A 21,104-nucleotide genomic window follows, 5' to 3' on the forward strand; every position below is an offset into this window, starting at 1 on the left:
AACAGGAAGTCAAGGTGCAGTTAACGGTGTTAACAGGAAGTCAAGGTGTAGTTAACGGTGTTAACAGGAAGTCAAGGTGTAGTTAACGTTGTTAACAGGAAGTCAAGGTGTAGTTAACGGTGTTAACAGGAAGTCATACTTACGGAAGTCATTAGCAGAATGTCATGAACAGTGCTAACAGGAAGTCACAGTGTCATTAACAGTGTTAACAGGCAGTCTGCGTCTTTAACAGCGTTAACAGGAAGTGGGAGTGTCGTTAACAGAGTTGACTGTCACGAAGTCGCAGTGTCGTTAACAGAGTTGACAGGAAGTCGAGGTGTTATGAACAGCGTTAACAAGAAGTCACAGTGGTGGTAACAGTGTTAACGAGGAAGTTATCTTGTAGTTAACAGTGTTAACAAGGAGAGTCAGTGTCGTTAACAGACTTGACAGGAAGTCGCAGTTTCGATAATCGGACACAACAGCACTGGATGGCACAGACTATAATCGGAGTTAACTTGTTCTGGCTATGGACATTAGACCTCGTTCATCACCGATATCAGTGATCTTCTCAGTCTGATCTCTGGACCGCAGTCACCGTTCTCTCTGACTGTACCTATCTGACTCTGACAACACCAATTTGACAACAGCCCTTCGGCGGTGTAGCCTTGCGCTTAAAGCTCCTTATACCAGGCAGTTCAGCAGCATTGGTATCCAGCATGCAATATGTGAATCAATTAATTGTATTCATGGACATGACGTTACAAGAATATTCTACACCTGACTTCAACAATCTGACTCTCTGACTATATTTGTGTCAGCAATCTGAGGTTTTCCTAAACCATGTTAGTCTGTCTACAATCAGTTGATTGCTGGGGTACATCCTTCCACCGACAAACAGCGGATAACACTCTCTGTATTGATGAAGATAAAGATCACCAACTCAGGTGATGTTCGGGTCTACACGGATGTGTATTGACCGAGTATATATAACGGCATGACCCGAGACACGGTGGCGACGTCTCCGGCTTCACAACGACATCGATTGCGACCCAGTGTTGTAATCATATACACGACGACACGAGGATTAATAACGAACAGTCAAGGCATGATAAATCTACCGACTCAGCGTTTTATTAACTGTGTCCTTGCAAGAAGATGATGGGCAGGATAGGTTCAGAGGCTGACATTGACAGCTTAAGAACCGATGTCTTACGACGTCACTTGAAATTACACTTCCTGGAGGGGAGTCGGGGTTACGGAAGGTGCCCGGCAACCTTTGCTGGTCGTCAGATGCATGGATCATATGTCCGGGATGATTGCACGTCATCGTGCGGGGACGGTTGCTCGCAATATCAACCACTGGAGTGTAAGGGTCAGACTCGATTATATATAGGACGCCGTCATATAGGTGGAATATTGTCCAGCTCTGCGTTAACCAACCAACCAGCCAACCAGCCAACCAACCACAAACTGATCAACCCATCCACTCACTCACCCATCCACTCACTCACCCAATCAATCAATCAACCAACCAACCAACTAACCAACCTGCCAACCAACCACAAACCCATCAACCCACCCACTCACTCACCCAATCAATCAATAAATCAACCAACCAACTAACCAACCAACCAACCAACCAGTCAGTCAGTCAACCCGCCAACCAACCAGGCAACAAACCAATCAGGCAAGCAAACAAGCAAACAAGCAAACAAGCAACTCCCATTCCATAACTTACCGCGACTGCCATCATGCGGCAGCAATGCCACGTGCTTCCATAAAAGCAATTTTATCAACCTAATCAGTGAGGAATTTGGGACACTAGGTTAAACATTCAATAACAACGCGATGGATCTGTCACATCTGAATTAACTGTACCACAGAAGAACCAGACGTGATTAATATCGCAGTGGAAGCTGGTTCATGTGTCGTTACGGCTAGGAACAGCTGGATCAGAAGGTTGAAATACCAGCGTTAATGGGTGCGTGGAACAGGGTCAATGGTGGCGTTAATTAGGGTTAACGGTGGCGTTAAACAGGGTCAATGATGACATTAAACAGGGTTATTAATGACGTTAAACAGGATCAGTGGTGACGTTAAACAGGGTTAATGATGACGTTAAACAGGGTCAGTGGTGAGGTTAAACAGGATTAATGATGACGTTAAACAGGGTCAATGGTGATGTTAAACAGGGTTAATGATGTTAAACAGGGTCAGTGGTGACGTTAAACAGGGTTATTAATGACGTTAAACAGGGTCAGTGATGACGTAAGCAGGGTTATGATGACGTTAAACAGGGTCAGTGGTGACGTTAAACAGGGTTAATGATGATGTTAAACAGGGTCAGTGGTGACGTTTAACAGGGTTAATGATGACGTTAAACATGGTTAACGGCGAGATTGAACGAAGTCAATGGTGACTTTGATCAGCGTTAGTGGTTACATCAAACCCCGACAATAGTTCGCGAAGTCAATAACAAAAATATATTTGATGAAGATGTATCACATTGAAACAGATGACAGAGTGGCTACATGCCCTAAACAGCAATATCAGGCTGCATTCTACACTCACCATCATGTAATGAACAGCATATCTAAATCCAACTTGTATTTCCGAATCAAGAATTTTGTTTTCAAAAGTTTTGCTTGATTACAAAATCCACAACTTTTTTCAGCTGCGTGTTACAACACAGGGCTCGCCCAGCTAAGTGTTCAATAACAGAGCAATTTCCGAAAACACCAGCCGCTCACAAAGATCAGCTAACAGAACGGAAATTAGGAAAGAAAAACTCCAAGTCATGTAACCTGGAGGCACATCTTACAGGGTATGAAGTAAGGAGGTGGATCGAGGAAGAGGATATCAGCAAACCATACCACGCAAGACACCGAAGGCTTACAATATATTACTGGCAACTAATGTATACACTCGGGTAACCTTGATTCGTGGATATAGTGCGGCGAAATTCATATTTTAAATGCATGATTTCATTTTGTATACGCACTGATTATTTTATTCATTGATTCAGCAAACCGAAATATTCCACTCGTGAATGAAACGTTTGTTTACGGGAACCATTTGCAATCATCACCCATTCGTGTGCCCACAAAATGTGACGTCACCTTGTTTCGTGGTTTACGTAGTCGGGTACTTTATACCACCATGTACGAGTGAGTGAGTGAGTAAATTTAGTTTTACTCCGCTTTTAGCAATATTCCAGCAATATCACGACGGGGGACACCAGAAATGGGCTTCCCCAATTGTGCCCATGTGGGGAATGGAACCCGGGTCTTCGGCGTGACGAGCGAACGCTTTAACCACTAGGCTACCCCACCGCCCCACTATGTACGACATCCCACTGCAGTAAGTATTGACACCAAGGAAAGCAGACAACCAGAAGTAAGAAGGTTGGAGCTAACGGTATCTTTTTTACTTGACATTTTGTAAAAATTAAATTTGGTAATGGTGGTATTAGTGATCTGGGGCTATTTACCTCAATGCTGGACAATTATATTTAGTGTACTGGCGTGTAATGCAGAGATTCGGAACTTTTTTGTCAGCGAGGCGTGGCATTGCATGCACATCAAAAGTACCGCTCCGTGACGTCAGTCGAGACTTAATTTAAGAGCTAGCATGATAATTTCCGCGATCCACGAATCAAGGTTATCCATGAATTTAGATTACGGTTCTGTACTTAATAAACAGTCATCAGACGTATCGTGTTTGTTTGTATGTTTGTTTCACGTCGTTCTCAGCAATGTCCCATAACAGATTCTAGACATGGTGGTGATTCATGATAAGCGAATTGTGGATCGGGTGGACAGGATCGGTGACTTGGTATACTAATGTCACCGTACAGCGCGGGTGGTTCGTGGACAACTTATGAATCACCAACGTGAATCACCAACGTGAATCACCAACATGTCTATAATTCATAATTCTTAGAGGATATACAGTTCATACCGGATCGTGAGTAGGTGGACACCATGATGTCGGTCAATAAAACACTGTTTCATGATCTAGGTCCTCTATTTTTGAAGTATTAACTTTTGTAATTACATCGGGATAAGTGAGTTTAACAAACCATTCACTCCTGAAAAGTGTGTGCGCGCGCACGCACACACACGCACGCACACACACACACACACACACACACACACACACACACACACACACACACACACACACACACACACACACACACACACACACTGACTTTATACTGACCTTGTCTCTGACATAGGTCAATTACTCGCAAACACCTTGCTAGTTCTGTAGGACTTAATGTTATCCAAACACAAATGCCCTAACGTTTCAAATACATATAAAAATACTGGGAGCGTCTACAGAGAACACTTACTGATTTGTCTTGAGTGTGTGAGTGAGTTTACCTTTACGCCGCTTTTAGCAACATTCCAGCAATACCACGCGGGGACACCAGAAATGGGCTTCACACATTGTACCCATGTGGGGAATCGAATCCGTGACGAGCGAACGCTTCAACCACTAGGCTACCCCACCGCCCGATTTGTCTTGAAGCCAATGGGACCAGGGTTATATATTTTTTCAACAGCCATTTGACCCAAATATGCGGAGCAGGGAAGTTTTTTTGGGCCTCCTCACTGGAACTAATCAGAATCCATCAATTATTTACTCCAGCTGGGAATTGCGAGCTCTGGGTTCGCGAATAGAAAGAGGAGGGCGCTGGACCTTCTGCGTTGATGTCAGCATTCAATTAAAAACTGCATGAACGATCACGTCTCCGTAGTGGACGGTCGATACACACGGTGGCGAAACTTGTTTCGAAGTGTGGAAAGTCAGATGGTGCAACCGCCAACAGTGACGTCACCCTGTTGTATCCTAACGTTGGGAGAATTTATTATTACTGGAACTCAAGTAGACTAACTACTAGTCTCTGAAATGAACATATTTTAGAGAAAAAAAAGTTCATAGTAAAAAAAAAATATAATGAAAAGGACCCCTGAGACTTTCTTCATTTCTTGAAGCTGTGGAAATCTAGACTTGCCACATTTTCTCTACTTGCATGGGCTTTCTTGGATATATTGCTTCAGGGTCTATATGAAAGGCTAGGGCTATAGGGGCCCATGGAGGGCGAGGATGAGATTTGCTGGGTAGCTCAGATGTAGCTTCTCCAAGAAGTACCATGCCCTACTTATAAAAAAGAATCGTGATGTCGATACTTCTACGAAAACGGTCGAACTTCTGTCTCGTATTACGTCCTTTCTAACTTTAATATACACTAAATGTTCCAAAAAGAATATAATGAGAAAAAAAAACTACAAACACAAATATATAATATTCATATTCTCGAGTTCTATTACATTATTCATTGTTGAATGATTCGTTGATGAACTCACTCACATTTAATGGCTTCCCACAGGAAACTGTCAATGTTCCTTTTCCTTAAATGTATATACTTGATATAGATCGAATACTAATTCAATATCTATCATATAGAAGGGCGGAATGGACAGGTTGCTAAGCCGCTGACTCGTCACCTTGACCGGTTCGGTTCTCCACTTGAGAACATTTGCTGGTACTCCTGCTTTGGTGAGGCTAGAATATTGCTAAAACCACCTTACACAACCTACAATAACGGAACTGATGGCAAAGTCATTATTGAGTAGACCAGATTAAACATTACTTGACACGGAATAACATACAAGCTGTTCTTGAACCTAAGTTCACGGTTCATCGTGGTTCGGTCAGATAGTTTTGTATGTTACACCGACTGATAAAAAACTGCTTTGAAATACAGTTGAATACTGTTTTGTAGAACAGTCGGGTGTCTCGAATATATTCCGTTTTCTCGAATGTCTTTATTCCTTAGTCGATTTAAAGTCAACATTTCCCTATCGAAACTTTTGTAGTCACCCTGCAATATGATTCTTTTTTACTTGTGAACGATGAGAAACTTCGGATGTGTCGAACACTCGGATAAGTCGAACGTTTCGATAGGTTTATACGAGTTCGACATAATGCATTCACTGACAAAACTGTTAACAGATGTTCGGGAGTAAAAGAACATCGATAATGAATGTCCCCTTACAGGTCAACATACATCATTGTGACATTCTGAACTCATTACCACAAAAAGAGATTCCTTAAACAAATCATTCAGCCTCTTGTTCATCATAACAATCTAAAAACACAACAACACAATTTCCGAATCTTTTCCGCATAGTTACTGAACAACCAATCCATCAGCAAAGTTTCCAAGCAATCAATACTTTGCTTTAAAAGTTGTTTCATTAGCGACCAGCGTTTAGGAACCCTTGCCAATGAAAACAGTTTACAAACCATCGGCGTGGGAAAATGTTTTCTGTATAAACTACATCAATGTATTTTTTCCAGTATACACAAGCAAACTTCGAGCTACAGTAAAACGTTCGATGCCAGCTGATAATTGAACTAAAACACTTTACATTTCTCAAAAAAAAATCCAATGTCACTTGCTGAATGCCAACCTTGCGAAAATCATTAACTCGATGTTAAAAAAAATATACCCGGAAAACGAAGAGTTCCAGAACAAAGCATTTAAAAGCGTCTTGATAAAATGTCCGAGAACGCCCCATGCATTTTTTATTCCTGTAAACATCCCAACGCCGCTTCGGTAACGACGGTTTCTGTTTAACACCACGATCAATAGCAACGTTGTCTTCGGTGACTTATTACTTGATTTGAAGATCGGTTCCTGGCAGTACCCTCAGGTGAAGCATAATCCATATGGATGAAGCACATTTGTGAAGCATATTCCAAATGGCTGAAACATAGTGCTAGAAGCATATTCCATATGGGTGAAGCTTGCATGTGAGGCATATTCCATATTGATTCCTGTGTGAATAAAAGGGGCAAAACTGTTTCACTAATCTGAAGAAATGCTGCCAAAAGCTAAGTCCATTGAACTATCTCATTATCATAAATCATTTACGAGTGAGTGAGTGAGTTACAATTTAACGTCACATCGGCAATATTTCAGCCATATCGTGACGAGAACATTTGATATTGAAATCATTTACGAATGGGTGCATTACGTGAAGGATATTTCATTTAGGTGAAGGAAGTGTGAAGCATGTATAATTTCTTTACATATTGTCAAACATTTACACATTATTGCATATTAATTAAACATTTACATAATGTGTACATTGTTGAAGCATTTAACATTTGTGGACATTATGTGAAACATATTTCATGAGAGGAAGTTTTGTGAAGCATTTCGATTTCTCTACAATGTGTGAAGCACATTCCGTATTTGAACTTTAATTGTGTCAAACATTTCCATTCATATACTAGTAGATTATGTGAAGCATATTCTGTGTCGGTACTTTCTGTGAAGCATTATCCACGTCTCATTATATGAAGCATTTCAACATGTATATATACATTATGTGAAACATTCACGGATGTGTACATTGTGTGAAGCATTACCATATGTGTACATTGTGTGAAACATTACCACATGTGTACATTGTGTGAAACATTACCACATGTGTACATTGTGTGAAACATTACCATATGTGTACATTGTGTGAAACTTTACCACATGTGTACATTGTGTGAAACAATTCCACATGTGTACATTGTGTCAAACATTTCCACATGTGTACATTGTGTCAAACATTTCCACATGTGTACATTGTGTCAAACATTTCCACATGTGAACATTGTGAGAAACATTACCACCTGTGTACATTGTGTGACACACGTGCAGGATGCTATACGAGTGTACATAAGTATATAAATACTGACCGCTTGCCCACAGAGACACATTGGTAACCTGGTATCTTCATCACACCCTTAACGTTGGTACGACACATCCTATTGTCAAGCTTAGACAGACAAGTATATAACTCCCTTCGAACTCTCAGTGTGATGAATGAACGTAGAACCAGATTATGACGTGTAGGAAAGTGACGCCACATCAAACATTCTGACGTCATTATATTCGTCCAGACAGAGACTGAAGTGGTTATTTACTTGATGGTAACTGATCCTTCAGAAAGCCAGATTCTAAAAAACAATTCCGCCATTGGTTACAGGAGTAAGTGTGAATGATGTTACACCGTCAAAACCGTGATGTTACATCCATCAAGATGAAGCTGGATAAGTCCATCAAAACGAATGCAGGGATCCAACCTGGTCTTCATTATGAATAACCCGTGAAGATCCGGGTTAGAATGGATCTTCAGTAACCCATGCTTGTCGTAAGAGGCGACTAACGGGATCGGGTGGTCAGGCTCGCTGACTTGGTTGACACATGTCATCGTATCCCAATTGCGCAGATCGATGCTCATACTGTTGATCACTGGATTGTCTGGTCCAGACTTGATTATTTACAGACCGCCGCCATATAGCTGGAATATTGCTGAGTGCGGCGTAAAACTAAACTTACTCACTCACTCATTCTGCATACCACACCGATTCTCCTGAAGTGTAGGGCCATAATGGTTTGACTATTGCGGTGTTGTTACTTTAAGAAATGAAAACAAATCAAATGACTCGCACCGAGCTGATACCGTCGATCTGAACTAAGTGGCTTACAGCATGTTTTTATTGACCAACGTCTGGACAACCTTCCCACTTAGCCCTCCAGGTCACGGAGTCCGACCAACGTCCGTCAACCACACAGCAGTGCATCCTCGTCGACCACGACATTTGTGTACGTCAATGATTTACTGTTTGCACAGACGCAGTTGGAAGCGCAGAAAATAGTTGTCACATCTCCCAGTTACACGGGTCTTCGAAAGGCAACGTCAACACGTGCAGTCAGAGATAGTCAAGTACTGACAGATTCTTTGAATCGATGACGAATGACGCTATGTTTACCCAGATCGTAACGATGTAATTGCTGCAGAGTTGTAACCTTGGCTCTGGCTTTGAGCATCTACAACTCTACATGATTGAGTGAAAGCGTTATGGGCCGAGTTTGACGTCATCTTTTGTCAGGTGGACAGAGAGTGTGACCAGTGTATGGAAGGTGGGTGGTGATATGACCAAGGGCCGTGTCATACTGAAATGTGTTGGCTGGTCTGTTGTTTCACGCCTCACTCTGCAGTATTCCAGCTGTAGCAGTCGGTAAATAATCGAGTCTGGACCAGACAATTCAGTGATCAACAACATGAGCATCGATCTACGCAATTGGGATGTGATGACATGTGTCAACCAAGTCAGAGAACCTGACCACCCGATCCCGTTAGTGGCCTCTTATGGCAAGCATGGGTTGCTGAAGACAAATTCTAACCCGGATCTTCACGGGTATGAAATGTGTTGAAAGAAGGTACTTGTTGTTACCCTGGCTGGTACTGTGCATGAAGGAATAAACCAAGGCTGTGCGTGGGGTATCCGTGTCAAACTGCGTAATGGAATCTCAGTGGGCAAACCTATTAAAAGGCATTAGTCTGAACTGCAACATCCAGCCAAACACACGCACGTACGCACACAACGTATACACGTGGACGCACGCAGACGCACGCACACACATATGCATGCTTTATGTGGAGAGTTCTTGATTGAGACTTTAAACCCCATCTCACCTCAGAAATAGATATCTTAAATTATAGCTCCACCAACAGGTACGCTAATGCTCATGAGATCAGATCATCATCATCATCATCATCATCGTCGTCATACATTTATATTTTACGCCCATCTGAATATATTTCGACAGGTCACCAGGACTGATTATTCTGTGGCGATGACGTTCTATATTTATTTTGAGCGAACACATACTCTGCGGGACAAAACTACTCATCTCAAAACACAACTAAATCATGCTATGTCCCAGCGGGTATTAATCAATGTCTCCTCTTTCCGATTGTATAAATGAGTTCTACATTATGTCCTTCACCCCCATGTTACACGATACCCCCTCTGGGTGTATGCTGGACCCCACGGCCTGTTCCCGTCTTTGTTCTCCGTGCCTGGGTTAAGCTAAGCTCACATATCCCCTTGAGTTCTGCTGATTCAGATATATCCTAGCTTGCTGACGGTACGAGAAATACTCATCGGAGCAAATCTAACTGACTGTCACTTGAAATGCTTCCTGTCTGCACTATACCTGTCGTATAGACAATAAAACAGACAGAGTAAATATTTTATACATTGTTACAGTGCCGTCTACTTTACCCGTGAGTGAGTATGGTTTTACGCCGCTTTTAGCAATATCCCAGCAATATCCCGGCGAGGGACACCAGAAACGGGCATCACGCATTGTACCCATGTGGGGAATCGAACCCGGGCCTTCATCGTGACGAGCGGACGCTTTAACCACTAGGCTACCCCACCGCACCCTTTAAAAGAGAGCGGTGTGTTGGGTAGACTTGTGGTTAACGCGTATGCTAATGAGACACGAGTTCGAGTCCCCAAATGGGTACAACGTGAAGCCCATTTCTGGTGTCTGATATTGCTGGAATATTGCTAAAAGCGGCGTAAAACTAAACTCAGTCACAAGAAAAGGCCTGTTTCGATATTTCAGTCTTCCGTTTTAAACGTTTGATTACCGTTCAACAATTCCATGGGTGTTTGAGTTAAAATTGGTCACCGCCAAACTATGGTCGTCGTAAAAGGTGGGCGTTGACAAGGATGATGGCGTGTAGTGTTTACAATGCAGATTATTTCGAGCCTGGCAACCAACTGACAAGTGCAATAAATTTCCAGTGTTAACATATTGCCATTTCAGACATGACTCCATCCATAAATGCAACGGAACCGCATCGCATTATTCAATACTAACTCGTGGCATAATCTGCTCAAATTTCAAGCCAGAGTTGTTCTTCTTCCGCGTCGAGGTTCGATGAAGAATACAGATGTAACCTCCAAGGTCGATAAGACTCAAACATTATCAACTGATTGCGCACTGTGGATCAATGATATTTCAAATTTCCTGATATATTTTAATGTAATTAAATATCTACATTGCTTTTATATTAACACGTCTTTAAAGGAAACTCAGCCAGACCATCGACGCAAGGCGTACGTAGCGGTCGGGTATATTAAACGGGTGGAATGTAGTTGTACCTAGAAGGGTTGTGTGTTGTGTATTATACAACAGCTGGGTTTTTTCTGGTCCCGACTTGAGTATATACATTTAGCTGGTACATTGTCTATTGTAACAAACTGGCTTTATCTTCAAGCTTGACTAGAGAATGTCTACTTCCTTGACTACGGTAACAGATCACCTGCTTCCATGACGACGGATCTCCACTCCCTAGATTCGATTTAAACATGTATTATTTACAAATATAAGGATTAGGAACAAGCTGTAATAACTCGGTTGCTCTTTCTCAAAATATGCTCTTTCTCAAAATATTTAATATTTGATATCACAATCGAGATATCTGAGAAAGAGCGAGTATGCACAGAGACTGTCCACTTCCTTGACCACAGTTACAGACTGTCCACTTCCTTGACCACAGTTACAGACTGTCTACTTCCTTGACCACAGTTACAGATTGTCTACTTCCTTGACCACAGTTACAGATTGTCTACTTCCTTGACCACAGTTACAGACTGTCTACTTCCTTGACCACAGTTACAGACTGTCTACTTCCTTGACCACAGTTACAGACTGTCTACTTCCTTGATCACAGTTACAGACTGTCTCCTTCATTGACCACAGTTACAGATTGTCTACTTCCTTGACCACAGTTACAGACTGTCTACTTCCTTGACTACAGTTACAGACTGTCTACTTCCTTGACCACAGTTACAGATTGTCTACTTCCTTGATCACTGTTACATATTGTCTCCTTCATTGACTTCGGTTACAGACTGTCTACTTCCTTGACCACAGTTACAGACTGTCTACTTCCTTGACCACAGTTACAGACTGCCTACTTCCTTGACTACGGTTACAGATTGTCTACTTCCTTGATCACTGTTACATATTGTCTCCTTCATTGACTTCGGTTACAGATTGTCTCCGTCCTTGATCACGGTTACAGATTGTCTCCTTCCTTGACTACGGTTACAGTCTGTCTACTTCCTTGACCACTGTTACAGATTGTCTCCTTCCTTGACCACGGTTACAGATTGTCTCCTTCCTTGACTATGGTTACAGATTGTCTCCTTCCTTGACTACGGTTACAGACTGTCTACTTCCTTGATCACTGTTACATATTGTCTCCTTCATTGACTTCGGTTACAGATTGTCTACTTCCTTGACAACAGTTACAGATTGTCTCCTTCCTTGACTACGGTTACAGATTGTCTACTTCCTTGACTACGGTTACAGACAGTCTACTTCCTTGACTACGGTTACAGATTGTCTCCTTCCTTGACTACGGTTACAGATTGTCTCCTTCCTTGACCACTGTTACAGATTGTCTCCTTACTTGACCACTGTTACATATTGTCTACTTCCTTGACCCCTGTTACAGATTGTCTCCTTCATTGACCACTGTTACAGATTGTCTCTTTACTTGACCACAGTTACAGATTGTCTCCTTCCTTGACCACTGTTACAGATTGTCTCTTTACTTGACCACTGTTACAGATTGTCTCTTTCCTTGACCACGGTTACAGATTGTCTCCTTCATTGACTTCGGTTACAGATTGTCTACTTCCTTGACAACGGTTACAGATTGTCTCCTTCCTTGACTACGGTTACAGATTGTCTCCTTCCTTGACTACGGTTACAGACAGTCTACTTCCTTGACCACGGTTACAGATTGTCTCCTTCCTTGACTACTGTTACAGATTGTCTCCTTACTTGACTACGGTTACAGTCTGTCTACTTCCTTGACCACTGTTACAGATTGTCTCCTTCCTTGACTACGGTTACAGATTGTCTCCTTCCTTGACTACGGTTACAGATTGTCTCCTTCCTTGACTACGGTTACAGATTGTCTACTTTCCTTGACCACTGTTACAGATTGTCTCCTTCCTTGACCACTGTTACAGATTGTCTCCTTCATTGACTACGGTTACAGATTGTCTCCTTCCTTGACTACGGTTACAGACTGTCTACTTCCTTGACCACTGTTACAGATTGTCTCCTTCATTGACCACGGTTACAGATTGTCTACTTCCTTGACAACAGTTACAGACTGACGGTTACAGATTGTCTCCTTCCTTGACTACGGTTACAGACTGTCTACTTCCTTGACTACGGTTACAGATTGTCTCCTTCCTTGACCACTGTTACAGATTGTCTCCTTCCTTGACCACTGTTACAGATTGTCTCTTTACTTGACCACGGTTACAGATTGTCTACTTCCTTGACCCCTGTTACAGATTGTCTCCTTCCTTGACCACTGTTACAGATTGTCTCTTTACTTGACCTCGGTTACATATTGTCTACTTCCTTGACCCTGTTACAGATTGTCTCCTTCCCTTTGACTACGGTTATAGTTTGTCTACTTCCCTTGACCACTGTTACAGATTGTCTCCTTATTTGACCACGGTTACAGATTGTCTCCTTCATTGACTTCGGTTACAGATTGTCTCCTTCCTTGACAACGGTTACAGATTGTCTCCTTCCTTGACTACGGTTACAGATTGTCTCCTTCCTTGACTACGGTTACAGACAGTCTACTTCCTTGACAACGGTTACAGATTGTCTCCTTCCTTGACCACTGTTACAGATTGTCTCCTTCTCCTTGACTACGGTTACAGTTGTCTACTTCCTTGACCACTGTTACAGATTGTCTCCTTCCTTGACTACGGTTACAGACTGTCTACTTCCTTGACACGGTTACAGATTGTCTCCTTCCTTGACCACTGTTACAGATTGTCTCTTTACTTGACCACTGTTACAGATTGTCTCTTTACTTGACTACGGTTACAGACAGTCTACTTCCTTGACCGGGGTTACAGATTGTCTCCTTCATTGACTACGGTTACAGACAGTCTACTTCCTTGACAACGGTTACAGATTGTCTCCTTCCTTGACCACTGTTACAGATTGTCTCTTTCCTTGACCACGGTTACAGAGTGTCTCCTTATTTGACCACGGTCCCAGATTGTCTACTTCCTTGACCACGGTTACAGATTGTCTACTTCCTTGACCACGGTTAAAGATTGTTTACTTCCTTGACAACAGTTACAGATTGTCTGCTTCCATAGGAAGCGTCACTAGTTTCTACCTCCTTGACTAAGGCCATTGATTATCGACTTCAATCCTGTACTGTATATATCCGTGAATGCAATAACGACACAGATGCTTCAGATTCACTATTGTCTTTAGAATGGCAGTAGTGCCGGTCAATACGAAGAAATAATGCATAACGGTTTTAAATTGATTTCAGGTCAATGTGTGAGTGAGGATGGTTTTACGCCGCTTTTACAATATTCCAGCAATATCACAGCGGGGGACACCAGAAATGGGCTTCTCTCATTGTACCCAGAAGAAAAAAAGGAAAAATCTATAATAACAGAAATACTGATAATGATCATACAGACAAAAAAATACACAATGCCACACTTTTAATATCGTACACATACCTTGATTTCATTCATATAAAGATAGGTATTTAATTACATGAGTGCAGTAACATCCCAACCCAAGCCTTATACACGGATACAGAAACCCCAGGTTGTGAACACGTGAAGTTAATACAAACTTTATACGGTGGAAGGATCCATTTAAATACAATGTAGGATTGTTTCTAATCAATACTCAGGGAATCAGCTTCAACTATATTGATTTCCGGGTCCTTTTCTATGAAATATTATCTACATGTTCCATGTAATTACACTCCGTTGCGGCTGCAGCACATGAATGCAGCAAACAGATGTTGCAGCTGCGTGGGACTATGTGTACCAGTTGCACAATTTAATATACAACGTCAGTATTGTAGAACAACCCATGTTGATTAGCGGACGAAACGTTTGGTTCGGTTTGGTTTCGTAGTTGTTTAACGCCGCACTCAGCTATATGGCGGCGGTCTGTAAATAATCGAGTGTGGACCAGACAATATTGTCATCAACTGCACAAACATTGTTCTATGCAATTGGGATACGATGACATGCGTCAACCAAGTCAGCGAACCTGATCTCCCGATCCCGTTAGTCGCCTCTTACGACAAGCATGGGTTGCTGAAGATCGATTCTAACCCGGATCTTCACGAGTTGGCGGACGAAACGGATTCCATTTGGAGTAAATGGCAAAACAGTGAAGAAAAGTATATGAAGGAATCACTGAAAATCAGCGATGACACCAGGTGTTAGCGAAAAGGAGGTCCCGCTCCTTCGGTAGCAGTACATCATGTTTGTAACATTATGTCGTTGTTGTTTAACGCCACACTCAGCAATATTCCAGGTATATGGCGACATAGCATGATTGTGATGTCGTACAATGGATGGAAATTATATTCTACTATGGCTACGTGAAATACTCGAATTTGACTGGTCAATCAATGAACAAATAATACTGAGGCTAAGTTTACTTAGGCTGCATAAAATTAGTCACTATCAATTTGGATTGAAAATGTCTGTTTTTAGGACCGCTTCGCTGCGCACGTACACAACACTGTCGCACTAGGTTCAGCTTGACCACCAGCATGGCTTACATCAACGCAACAGACGTGATGGAAATGTTGATAATAAAACATTTATTGAAACTCGAAATATGCAATTATGTAATATTTCCTCCACAATTATTATGGAACGTCACTATCATATTACCTTTTATTAAAAGAATATTCAAATTGAATTACAATGATCGAAACTCACCAGTCATTGAAATCAACAGTCCCTAATGAGTTACAACACTGATTCGTAGGTCGATGGATCGTTCGATTCTGCAGGGATCAGATTCAACAGTCAGTCAAGTATTTTCTTTCACTGTCACTTCAAATTTCAATCTTTCGCCAAATATAAATACTGGCTTGTCTGCCTCTTTCCAAATTTCAACAACTACTATTAAGACTGACTGACTGAGTGAGTTTGGTTTTTACGCCGCTTTTAGCAATATTCCAGCAACATCACGGCGGGGGACACCATAAATGGGCTTCACACATTGTACCCATGTGGGGATTCGAACCCGGGTCTATGGCGTGACGAGCCAACGCTTTAACCACTAGGCTACCCCACCGCCCAACTACTATTAAGAAAATAACTAAGTCTCAAAATTAATCATTTGAAACCTCAAGCTAGGCAATCAATTCGGTCTAACATTCATATAATTTTCAAACACAGTACGTTTATCTCCTCAATGAATGGATATAAATACGTTACATTCTGTGTGTCCTGTTCTTGCGTTAGATTAGTAATTGTATAATTTGTTTCAAAATAAGTGTTTCTTGCATTTCAAGACATTTCCTCGTACAGTGAGTATAGTTTTCGCCATTTCTAGCAATATTCTAGCAATACCGTGGCGGGGGACATCAGAAATAGGTTTCATACATTGTACCCATGCGGGGAAAAGAACAGTGGATTACGGTATTAATGAAGACAACACCCACCTCCATAATGGTACAGCTCTAATTAGATTGATGAGTAGAGTGTGCCCGTAGTTAATCTGTTCATGTTGTACTACCCCGTTGCCAAACTACCTTAGTTGTGTGTGCGACGCTAAATAAAGCAAATAACTAACTACTAACCTTGATATATCAGCATGGCTGGGTTACGCAAAGTCGAAAATATCATATTGCAGAGAGGCACTCAACAAATACTTTATACATTTTGTATTATGCAGTAATGTAAATGAAAAGCACCTACAAATTCCTTTAAATGACACCAAGACCATTGCCCGAGTCACACACTCATATTGAGTGAATTGTCAACATAATTTTTTAAGGGTATAGTCTGGGATGAAGGGGTATACTTTGGCCTGGTCCAGAATATACCCCCGTGGTATAAACTGGGCTAACCTATAGTTTACCCCGGGGTATAATCTGGTGTGTGTGTGTGTGTGGGGGGGGTATTCTGGGCTGCTACACCGGGGCTTTGGCGTGACGAAAGAACGCTTTCAATGGACTACCCCGCTGTTCCCCGTACTTACTAGGATAGCATGTCATACCATGGTCCAGTCCCTTTATTCATAGAGCTGAGGTGGTAATTAATGATTTGTGTGTTACTGGTACAAGGTTTTCATGTGGATTGATATGCATAACAAAATACTAGCGAACCAACAACAGAATCAGTGTTAAAACAACGCCATCCTACATGATCGGAGGGGCGGTGGGGTAGCCTAGTGGTTAAAGCGGTGGCTCGTCACGCCGAATACCCGGGTTCGATTCCCCACATGGGTACAATGTGTGAAGCCCATTTCTGGTGTCCCTCGCCGTGATGTTGCTGGAATATTGCTAAAAGCGGCGTAAAACCAAACTCAGACTACATGATCGGCCTGCCAGTTTGACCGAGCATAGGCCGCCTTTAACGAATGTGAATCACGTCTTGTGAATGCACGCACCTTTCAGGATGAAAATGACCTGTTCAACGTCCCAATATAATATTTCTTGAGTATAAACGTCGCACCCCTTCTCCAAAAATGAAAGAATGAATGAATGAATGAACGGATGGATGAATAGATTGAAAGATAAATGGATAGATATATAAATAATTAAATAAACCGAGGCACATATGACGAGGAACATTGACTAATGCTATCAATGACTTACATTGACGATTTCGGTATAATACAGCTCTACTGGGAATGTAACAGCCTGGGATTGTCTGTAATAGTTTAGCGTTTGGTGTGCGACTTCAAACACTGTGTGTAAAAAGTTCACCTTATCGCGAACATCTGGAACCATCACTATTTTACAGTGAGTCATATAAACCTGCCTCTGATCTAGTCGGAATCCGACCACCGACTCAATTTTAACTGAGATCTGATGTAAATATTCAAAGAGCTTTGCCGTTTATTTAATTTACATGGACCATGTGGATGCATTCCTGACTTACAATCTGCTGAAATGAATATTCAAGCTTAGATGGATGGCTGGAAGTATTTCTTTGATTGACATATATATTTGTGACTGAATAGGGTTTTATGCCGCAATACTGGAGCAATCTCACGATGGTTGGCCCCAGAAATAGGCTTCACACGTTACCTAAATTCATCCTTCGAGTGACGAGCGACCGCTTTAGCTAATACCTAGCACCCAAATACGATTGTTATGATTATGATTGACTGTTAGTATCATCATACAAATGATCATTATGATTGTGACTATTATCATTATACACATGATCATTATGATTGTGACTATTATCATTATACACATGATCATTATGATTGTCAGTATATCATTATACACATGATCATTATGATTGTGACTATTATCATTATACACATGATCATTATGATTGTCAGTATATCATTATACACATGATCATTATGATTGTCAGTATATCATTATACACATGATCATTATGATTGTGACTATTATCATTATACACATGATCATTATGTTTGTCAGAATATCATTATACACATGATCATTATGATTGTGACTATTATCATTATACACATGATCATTATGATTGTCAGTATATCATTATACACATGATCATTATGATTGTGACTATTATCATTATACACATGATCATAATGATTGTCAGTATATCATTATACACATGATCATTATGATTGTGACTATTATCATTATACACATGATCATTATGATTGTGACTATTATAATTATACACATGATCATTATGATTATCAGTATATCATTATACACATGATCATTATGATTGTGACTATTATCATTATACACATGATCATTATGATTGTGACTATTATCATTATACACATGATCATTATGATTGTCAGTATATCATTATACACATGATCATTATGATTGTGACTATTATCATTATACACATGATCATTATGATTGTGACTATTATCATTATACACATGATCATTATGATTGTCAGTATATCATTATACACATGATCATTATGATTGTCAGTATATCATTATACACATGACCATTATGATTGTGACTATTATCATTATACACATGATCATTATGATTGTCAGTATATCATTATACACATGCCATCAGTAACGCTACGGACTCCTGACCAGGGTACGTGCGTCCTCCCTTACAATGCTTCGGCTTAATGGCTTTCATCTAGTTCTGTCCACAGAGGGTAAAGGGTAAATACAAGGTAAATAAACACATTGTCTCTCATTTACAACAGAACCTGATTCAGTAGCCGTGACAGCGTCGGCGTTGTAATGAGGCTCCAGATCGTATCGGATTCTCTGAGAACATCGTTACTGCATTACGACAAAGCCTCACAATGGGGCTACCCATGAACTGGAACAGTGATGGAGAGATACCGGTGAGTTAAATTCCGAGATGGTATTGTTCAGTTAATTAAGAAGACCGAACTACTCAAACCAGATGACCAGAGCTGATCATATAGAAGCATGAAGTTTAAACCGTTTCAAGAAACGTCGAGAATATAAACACTCGAATGGTCTCGGAAAATGGTATAATCATGGAAATAAATATATAACTTTTATAAGAACTTCGTAACGACGCTTTTCCCGTACATATACATTGTCACAGCTCTGAAGTCAAATTATCAAGGTTTCTGAAAGAGATAAAAGAATGGCAACGGCCGCCATTCAGTATGGGGAGCAATAATCGGATTAACTGTACGCTACTCGACATAGACCAGAGACGGATAACAAGAATGATGTACACGGTACCTAAGTCCTGAAGTGACTTCTTTTCGTTTGACCGAGAGTTCAGTTAGGATTTAAGATATTGTGAAGGTGGGAAAGGGGTGTGTATGTGGGGATGGGGGTTGGGGTGGAAGTGTTAGAGGATTCGGATGAGGATGAGGATTGCATGCGGCCAGCGCTGTTCAAGGGATGAGGATTGCCATACTCAGTATATAGTCATTTGAGCGTCAATTTCTGACATACACACTGGGGCTCATGTCAACGTTTGTTTTTAGATATGTTCTAACGTTTTCTGAACTCTAAACCAGCTGGTCCTATTATAGTTGCCATATATGCAGAATATATTGGCAATACGCCATGGCAGTGATAACTAAAAACGGTATTAACTTACTGAGAGCATCTGTGTCTTCCATTAACTCTATATTGGCCATGTTGCAAATTTAGACAACAAAGCCTCGCCCAATAGTTCCTTAATGTGGTACAGTTAAAAGTATACAGTGTTGCTCAGAGCGTATTGGGTCTAAACACAGCCTGTGTGTTTACAGTGGTGAGGTGTGTGTGTATATACTCCACCGTCACTCACAATCAGAGGGGGTGTAGGTGCCAGCGTTCTGTCTTCACAACTCATTTCCACCAGAAACATATACCTGGTGACCTAGTTCTTCACTAAGCACGTGCAGATCCATGATCCAACCACGCCCCAAGGTCTGTTACTATATTCTCTAATGCCGAGAAAGTATGGATTTGAGCTGGAGTTCAAATGACAAAAAATCACCTATATGTAAGGAGAATTTCATTCATAGACAAAAGAACTAAGTTCTTTTAAATCAGCGATCGGTTTAACGTTAAAGAATATCGATGTACCGAATCAAACAAAGCCTAACGGAACTAATGGTTTTGAACAATGGTATACTTACCATGTAGGCATCCGGGAATATTTGTCTGTTGCGTATTCCAATAAACCTTTCCTGTCAAACACACCTGGCTTGTGTCAGACGTACATCTCCCAGTACACTGTTGACGTTGTTCCAGCACTATGTAGTTTCCAACAACTCCAACGTCGTTGCCACAGCGCGGCAGTAGTTTTGCGACCAACCCTGACGGACTCAGCGTCTCAAATGAACCCACGAAGCAGCGCCTCGCTCTGTTGACTCTACGTATTGTATTCGTTGCAGAGGCTGGCAGAACGCGGAGCTGTGTGGCTGGCGGTCGATAGACAGAGATGGTCTTGGAGCATCCTACAGTCAGCTGGATGTTGGACCAAGCCGCTGCAGCCGTTCCAGACTCAGCATCTTCCTTCTCAGAAAAACAGCTTGGCATCTATATGCAGAAAAATACATCCTCACTTCTTCAAGATTCGATGTTGGATATTTGATGAGTTCGTGCGCAAGATTTTGCAGGTGCGAGGCCTGTTCTCGTCCGACCAGTGCATGCTGCTGTTTGTTGTCCTATTGATGTAGATGTAGATAACGATGGAGACGTACATGGCCTTGTAGATGATGTTAGTGGA

The 21,104-nt window shown here is 41.4% G+C and overlaps 1 protein-coding gene across 1 annotated transcript in view; it reads right to left on the minus strand.

The window, feature by feature from the left end:
* The window catches only part of LOC124253716, a 44,358-nt gene extending 23,600 nt beyond the window's left edge, over positions 1-20,758 (minus strand). Inside the window, exon 1 of the mRNA XM_046687527.1 lies at positions 20,512-20,758. The gene's annotated coding sequence lies outside the window, so the exon portion shown is untranslated. The remainder of the gene's footprint in view (positions 1-20,511) is intronic.
* Positions 20,759-21,104: the final 346 nt, after the last annotated feature.

The sequence above is a fragment of the Haliotis rubra genome, unplaced genomic scaffold (assembly GCF_003918875.1).
Source record: "Haliotis rubra isolate DU_JTF1 unplaced genomic scaffold, ASM391887v1 Scf55, whole genome shotgun sequence".
Classification (NCBI taxonomy): Eukaryota; Metazoa; Mollusca; class Gastropoda; order Lepetellida; family Haliotidae; genus Haliotis; species Haliotis rubra.